The sequence below is a fragment of the Pocillopora verrucosa genome, chromosome 9, assembly GCF_036669915.1.
Source record: "Pocillopora verrucosa isolate sample1 chromosome 9, ASM3666991v2, whole genome shotgun sequence".
Taxonomy (NCBI): Eukaryota; Metazoa; Cnidaria; class Anthozoa; order Scleractinia; family Pocilloporidae; genus Pocillopora; species Pocillopora verrucosa.
In genome coordinates this window covers 13,306,847-13,315,286 of record NC_089320.1, presented here as the reverse complement: position 1 = coordinate 13,315,286, position 8,440 = coordinate 13,306,847, and positions in this window count along the sequence as shown.

The window sequence follows — 8,440 nt, the reverse complement described above, 5'->3', positions numbered from 1 at the left end:
GCCTTCTTAACCTCATTTGCCAACTGTTTTCCAGGCATCATCTGTGAAAAGCCTCTTCAATTTTTCAAATGTGAAAATTTCCAGCTAAAACCGTGGCTGCCTTAATACATCTCTCACCTTGCGTAAAAAAAAAAAATTCAAATTATCACAACTTTGCTTATTCCTGCTCGTAGGTCCAGCCAAGCCCTTATGGTCATTGGCCCCCGCAATAGCCGTCAACAATGGCTTATAAATATAGACTTGTTAACTTGTAAAACTCCCTGAAGAAGTTTACGACAGTTAGACGAAACGCGTCAAAGAATAAAGAAGTTTTATACTTATTATGCTGTACTGTTCGCACAGCACTGCTCACTAGTTCAGTTTTAAATTTTTTTAAAAATTGTTTAAAAAATTATCGAAAAAAATTAATTAATGTTTGAGTCAGAGCTATCCCAGCGGTGAAATACAGGAATGGCTTTAGTCTCTGGTCGTCCGCCTGAACTGACTAAACGAGTTTAGTAAGCGGTGCTAGTCAGCAGATGACTTTTTCATCGCTGGAATATCGCTGAACGACCTCGCTGAGCAAGAAAGGCTGCCTTCCCTTCACTACGCAAGTAACCATTTCCTGTCTGACACATTGGTGTTTTCACTCGCATTGATATTTTATTGTTCCGCTTCGAGACACGCGGTTAACAATACTCACAAGCAAGGATTTAAGATATAACTTATTAGCTTTTACTACTTTCATCATCCAATTACAGGTCGGAGCCATTCCTGTATTTAGTCGTCAGTGCCTGCATCCTCAAACGACACAAGTTAGGTCATTTAATTGAAGTCTTCCAAAGGGAAAAAATCACACCAGTATAGTTTCACATTTATCCGTGCATGAAATGAATCAATTAGGTGTAAATAACAAGGCAGACATGATGACGTTACGAATGGAATGCTCGCCTTTCGGAAACCGGACGCCTCAGAGAGACGTTTTGGGATGCAGAGCTCCTTGTTATGACATGTGAACTACACACTCAGTAAAAAGGCAACAACTTTATTTATTGTCCAAATAAGGAAACAGGTAACGTGACAAGTGACGCATTTATCGTAACATCTCCCTTCTTTTGGAGTAAGCTAATTTCCGAAAGAAACATATAAACATAAATGAAATGTGTTCAAGTTGAACAGATTACTGAAAATAACATTTTAAAAAACGAACAAAACAAACGGAACTTAGTGCAAGACTAAAAGTTGAAAATCCTTATTCAAGTTACTGTCCGATAGTCAGTTTTTTTAATATGAACACTTCGAGTTCTCTTGAGCTGAAGTCAATTTTCATATGATAAACTACACAACAAAGTCACTGAACCTCGAGGGTGGCTTTACAACTCTGGTACGAGTTTTCTTCACTGGAACAGTTTGTGGTGTCAAGATTGGCTTTGGTTCATGATTAGCTGAATTACCATCTTGCTTTGAAGGCTGGTTAACACTCTTTGAAAGCTCGCTGTCACTGCTTTCAACTGGTTTGGGTTGTTCAGTTGGTTGTGCAGCTGGCTTTAGAAATTCCCGATTTCGACGGAATACTTGATTGTCTGAACTGGTTTTTACTATATAGGACCTGTCTGATAGCTTCTTAATACAGGTACCTGTTTTCCAGCTTTGATTCCTCTGCAGAGGTGCCACTCTTATCTCTTGCCCAACTTGTAATTCTGGAAGGGTTCACGATGTGCGATCATGGTACCACTTGGCCTTTTGCCTTTTCAACTTCAGCTTTGCATTCACATTTTCTGGAATCTTGGGGTACAGTAGGTTAGAAGCTGTAGGTAGTAAAGTTCTGGTGCGTCTAGACATCAATCTCTGTGCAGGGCTACTTTCTAGGGATTCTGTTGGTGTGTTGCGTTGGTCCAATAGGGCTAACCATGGGTCTTTGTCTTTAAGAACTTTTCTGAATAAAGACTTGACAATTTTCACAGCAGACTCTGCCTTTCCGTTGGATCTGTGATGATGTGGGGAAGAAGATACGTGAGTAAACTCCCAATCGATTGAAAACTGATGGAATTCGTGGCTTGTAAACTGAGGAGCGTTGTCTGTAGCTAGTGCATCTGGAATGCCGTGTCGGCGGAATTGTTCCTTAAAGAATTCAATCACGCAACTGGAAGTGTTTTCCTCCAATTTTTGTACTTCCAAGAAATCCGAGTAGAAGTCAACAAGCACAATATATTCCTTGCCATGAAGTGTGAACTGGTCAGCAGCGACTCGACTCCACGGGCGGTCAGGAAGGTCATGGCTTTGCATTGGGAGCTTCTGATTCTTAGCTTGAAATTCGTTGCAAATTTAACATTGTTTGATTTGGTCCTTCACTTCTGCATTCATACCAGGCCAGAATACAGTGTCTCTAGCTTTGCGTAGGCAAGCCTCTACTCCTAAATGGCTGGAATGAATTCTGGATTTCACTTCAGGTCTCAGTAACTGGGGGATGACTACTCTTGAGCCTTTGAAAAGAACACCATTGTGTACTGACAGCTCGTCGCGGTAAGACCAATACTCCCGAATCTTGATTAGTACTTGATCTTTCTGCATTGGCCATCCGGTCAGAATGGTGGTTTTCAGTGTCTGCAAAGTGTCATCGTGACTTGTGCTACACTGCAATTGATCCAGTCTTTCTGGCGTGACCTTCAGGACTTGCATAGGGTCCAGGCTCTCCAGCTCTAAGGAAAATACTTGAAAAGATTCTTCTGGCCTAGAGGTTTCATGCTGTGCGGCTCTAAACAAATGGTCGGCTAAGAGCATTTGGGAACCAGGTTTGTATTTAACTGTCCGGTTGAATCGTTGTAGCTTGAGAAGCATTCTTTGGAGACGGCATGGAGCTGATAGTAGAGACTTCTTAAATATTGACTCTAGAGGCTTGTGGTCAGTTTCGACTGAGATATGCCCTCTGCGTGTTAGATATTGATTGAATCTTTCACAAGCGAAGACTATTCCCAGACATTCTTTCTCTATGGTTGTATATCTTTGTTCTGTTGGTGAGAGAGTTCTGGACGCGTAGGCGACTGGCTGTCCATTTTGAAGGACTGCGCCAAAGCCTTTATTACTGGCATCCGTTTGAATAGTTACTTCTTCTTCTATGCTGTAGAATTTAAGCACTGGGTGTTGAATAACCAAGCGCTGAATAGTGGCAAAAGCTTCATCATACTGTTTGGCCCAGGTGAACTTGGACTAGTCAGTTGTAAGCTCTCTTAAAGGTGCTGACACATCTGAAAGCTTTGGTAGAAATTTAGATAGATAGTTGACAAAACCAAGCAAGGTAAGAACTTCAGGCTTAGTCGTTGGCTTCGGCATGTTCTTAATGGCAGTAACTTTATCGGGATCCGGTTTCAGTCCCTTGAAATTACATGGCCCATGAATTTAATTTCTGCTTGTCGAAGCTTTACTTTGTTCTTGCTGAGTTTCAGATGGACTTGTTTGGCTCGTTCAAGTAGGCGAACCACATTCTGATCATGATTAAGAAGTGCTTCCGAGTCGGATTTACCATAACCAACAACAAGAATATCATCTCTGATATCTTTCACACCAGGCAGGTCTGCGAAGCATTCTTGTAGTCTGCTTTCAAAGACTTCTGGGGCTAAACTTATACCAAAGGGCATTCTTAAGTAACGGCATCTTCCTAAGGGTGTCCAGAAAGTTGTGAGTTTACTACTCTCTTGGTCAAGGCCAACTTGATGGAATCCATCTTTTGCATCGAAGGAACTGAAGATTCTAGCTTTGTTGAGCTCTGGTAACAGTTCTTCCAACGTTGGCATTTGAAATTTGGGACGTTGCATCGCACGGTTCAGGTCTTTCGGGTCCAGACAAAGTCGAATCTTCTGAGGTTTGGCAACTATTACCATACTGTTGATCCACTCGGAGGGTTCCACCACTTTCTTAATAATGCCTTTCTCTTCCAACTCTAGAATCTTGTTCTTAACTTCTTTTTGTAGTGCAACTGGTACGCGACGAGGGGAATGTTATACTGGTTTAAAACTCGGGCCAACCCTAATCTTTACATCTTCAATATGTCCTAATCCAGTGAAAACTTCATGATACTTGCTCAAGAGTTCTTCCTTTGACAGACATTTTTGTGGTAGGGTCTCACTTGTCTGACGTACATTCTCGGGGCCACTGACATTTAGGAGGATGAGTTCCAACTTTTCACAGGTTTCAGCTGATAGCAAGGGCTTACACTTGTGTTTTATGACTTGAAACTTCAGAACCTGTTGTTTGCCATTGTGTCTGACACGTAGGTCGCACTCACCAACTGGCTTCAAAGTTGTTCCACCAAAGAGCTTCAGCTTAACTGAGGAGTTGTTCATGGGTGGGTCTCCTAACTGTGTGATAGCTGAGAGGTCGTCCAAGCCAATTACATTACATGTAGCTCCAGTGTCTAATTGACATGCCAAGGTTGTGGTGAAGTCTTCTTTAGCTGATTTGAAGAAACTGATATCTGCAAGCCATTGTTTTGCTTTAGTTTGGACTATAGACACAGTTTCCACTTGCAAACAGCTTTCGTCAGGACTGTCATCCTCGTCTTCTTCGAATTGTTGAATCTTCTTTGATGATCGGCACACAGACGCAAAATGGCCCTTTTTTTGACACTTGCTGCACGTTTTCTTGAACGCGGGACACTCTGTTCTTCTTTCATGACATTGTTTACGACCACAATACTTACAGGTCTGTTCGAAAGGACTTTCGGATTTCTTTTTTTCTAATTTCTTCTCTAAATTTGACGATCTTCCTCCATCTCTCTTCTTACTACGACTTCTATGGGGAAATTTTTTCTCGCTGAATTTCTTTACGTCTTCTGTCTTGTTGTCTCCAGCGCCTATTATCGTCTTGATTTGCTGCGAGGCGATTTCACTCGTAGTGCACATCTGTATGGCTTTCTTCAAGTCCATGGATTTTTCTCTCGAGAGTCTCATCTTGTCACCTTGATTCTTTAAACCAATGACGAGCCTGTCCCTGATAAGCTTATCTGTTTGTGCACCGTATTCGCAGGACGCGGCTAATTTTCTCAGACTTGTGACATAACTTTGGACAGATTCCTCGCTTTGCTGCACACACGTATTTAAAACATACCGTTCGTAAACCAAGTTTCTGCTAGGTTTGAAGTAGCTTTCTAAAGCTTCTAAACATTTATCGATTTTCTTCTTATCGTCCTCTGGAAGATTTAGGTTGAGTAAGATCTGAAGACTCTCTGCCCATCGATGAACGCAAAGTCGCTAAACGGACCGATTCCTCTCGCTTATCGAGGCCTGTTGCTGTTTCATAGTCACTCCATTGCTGCTTGAAAAAATCCTAGTTACCAGTAACGTCACCATGACACTTCATAGGACTTGGCAGCGGAAAATTTGGAGAAATAACTTGACGATAAATTGGGGCGGTGGGTTGAACTGTGTTAGGTGCTGCCATTGATGGCACGTCGATTTGCGCGCCCGACTCCAAGTGGTCGTTATCTGACGGCATCTTGAGTTCTTTTTTCTACACTTTGAGCCCAAAATTCTCTTTGAAATTATGAATAATAGAAGGGAACAGTATCAGCAAGGTACCTTCGGCGATTAATTTTAAAAAAAAAGTGCAGAATCCTCAGAAAATCCATCCCACTTCTAACGGTATCCGGTTAGATCGCTCCATGGTTAGATCGCTCCAAGTCAGATCGCTCCACTCGAAAGTTAGTTCACTCCATCAAATAAGTTACTTCGCTCCATACATAAGTTACTTCGCTCCATGTAGAAACCTAATACACTAACGTACTTCTGATCTCTATAGTTTATAGTTGATGATGTGTATTGCGTCTTGCGATCGAGTTGCTGATCGACGTATTCGCCAACTTGAGGCCACCAAAGCGAATTACCGCTGTTGGAACAAGTGTTTCAGTGTGTAATGAACGTAGAAAACTAATAAACTAACTTACTTCTGATCTTTATAGTTGATGATGTTGCTTGCGATCAAGTTGCTGAAATATAAAGTGATCGACGATTCGTTCACTTGAACCCACCAAAGCGAATTACCAATGATGAAAGAAGTGTTTCAGTGTGTAATAAATGATGAAATAAGTGTTTCAGTGTGTAATAAATGATAAAGTTATGGTCTAAATGTGTTAAAAAGATCATTCGAATAAAATACTGGCCCGTGTGTATCCGCCATCTTTAATAAAGTAGGTTACACTTTACGAGTTCCTTACATGAGGTTTATTTCTTCGCTCTTAGGTTAAGCGCGCGTGTGTTCTTAATCGATTGTTAAGTAAGAAAAACACGTCATCGATTTAGATATTTTCTTGTCCCATGTTAATCATAAGTTAACAGTATCGCCTTCGCCACAAACATACTTGTTTTTAAACTTGTGACATTCTTATCAATAACAGCTAATTAGCGCACAGCGCGAGGTAGGTGTGATTTTTTTCCTTTTGTTATACTTGTGACTTTTTCTGAACGTCCTGATCAAGCTGCTACACCAGGAGGCCCAGCTGACAGCTATCCAGATCCGTTTGGTATCAGAGAAAAAACTACGAAGGATCCAGCGCCGCAAATACAGAGACCTGCAGGCAAAAATCTTCGATCTCTGAGAGCAATATGACAACAACGAGAGGTCCGCCAGACAGCTACTGAAAGCCTGTTCTTTCCTGAACGGTCCTGTTTAAAGAGCAGCAGACACCACAACCATCACAAACAAAAGGCTCCTTTAGGAGCCACCAAATAAAATAAAAGAAATGACCAACAATGAATATGATTTATAAATATTGCTTTCAAAGAATCGCCATTTTTAAACGTTGTCAAATCCAGCCGTGAGTGAGACTGGGTTCGACTCCGGTTAAAAATGGCGAGTCTTTAGTCGCGTTACAATACTCTTTCTTTTCTTTTCCCTTATCCTTCTGTCTTTTATCAACCTTCCACGTTAGTTTTCTTCATGGAGCGAAGTAACTTATGTATGGAGCGAAGTAACTTATGTATGGAGCGAAGTAACTTATTTGATGGAGCGAACTAACATTCGAGTGGAGCGATCTGACTTCGGTATGGAGCGATCTGACTTGGAGCGATCTAACCATGTAGTGATCTAACCGTAATTCCTTCTAACACCATGTTATGACATGTAAACTACACACTCAGTAAAAAAGCAACAACTTTATTTAATGTCTAAATAAGGAAACAGGTGACGTGACAAGTGACGCATTTATCATGACACTCCTTCATTCAATATCCCAAGGTCTGTACTTGAGAATCATTTGCAAGAAGGATTCAAGATAAAAGATATTGCATTTATGTTGTCCGTATCAGAAAGCATAGTTTATCGAAGAATGCGAAGCTATGAACTAAGCCGGTGCCCTCGATTTCAGTGACATTTGTGATGACGAGCTGGACCGTCACTTATCAGAATTATCGAAAGAGTTTCCCTTCAATGGAGAGGGATTGATGACTTTTCTTCTACGAGAAAGGGGTATTAAATTTCAAAGAATGAGGCTGAGAGATAGCATCCATCGTGCGGATGAGAAAGGAGTAAGTAAAAGAAAGAAGGGACGCTTGCAACGCAGGGTATACGATGTGCAGGGCCCAAACCATTTGTGGCATATTGATACAAACCACAACTTGTAAGGTGGAACTTTGTCATGACAGGTGCAATTGATGGTTACAGTCGACTGCCGGTTGTTTTGAAATGCACAGACAATAACAAGGCAGCAACTATTCTAAAGTGCTTCCTGGAAGCGGTTGAGTTCTACGGCCTACCAAGCAGAATTCGAACTGATGAGGGCCTTGAGAACGTTAATATTGTTGATTACATGATATCAAGAAGGGGAGTCAACAGAGGAAGTGCTATAACCGGCAAGAGCAATCACAATCAAAGAATAGAAAGACTGTGGAGGGATGTCTACCAAGATGTCTTGGCATTATACTATCAGTTATTTTCCTTTATGGAAGATGAATGAATTTTAGACCTTCATCTGATTGCTCTTCACCATGTTTATCTGGCCAAAATCCAAGAAAAACTAGAAATTTGGAGTAGGGCTTGATCACAGCACAGAATTCACACCACTAAGTCATTACCAATCCGAATTTGGATTGCAGGCCAACTTCAAAACCCAGTAGGAATAGAATTAAGACATAGTGAGATTGACTGTTATGGCATGGAAGGGTTCATAAATGATGACGACGTAGAAGATGGCTGTGGAAGGCCAATATTGATTGATTGTAAGCAACGACTGCATTCTGAAATTCCAACAACGTGGACATCCTCAAACTTTGGAATTGATGTTTATCTCAAAGTTCTTAGCATTGTCAAAAATAGCGTAGGATCCTAAAGCAGTTCAGTTATAAAATATTAGTGAATGTAAATATCCACATTGTCATAACCTTGACACAGAAGAATTGTTTTTGGTCTTCTACAAAGACCAACGGATAGGAGGGGGAGTTGGTATGAGTGTTTGTATACTTTAATCTCTCAC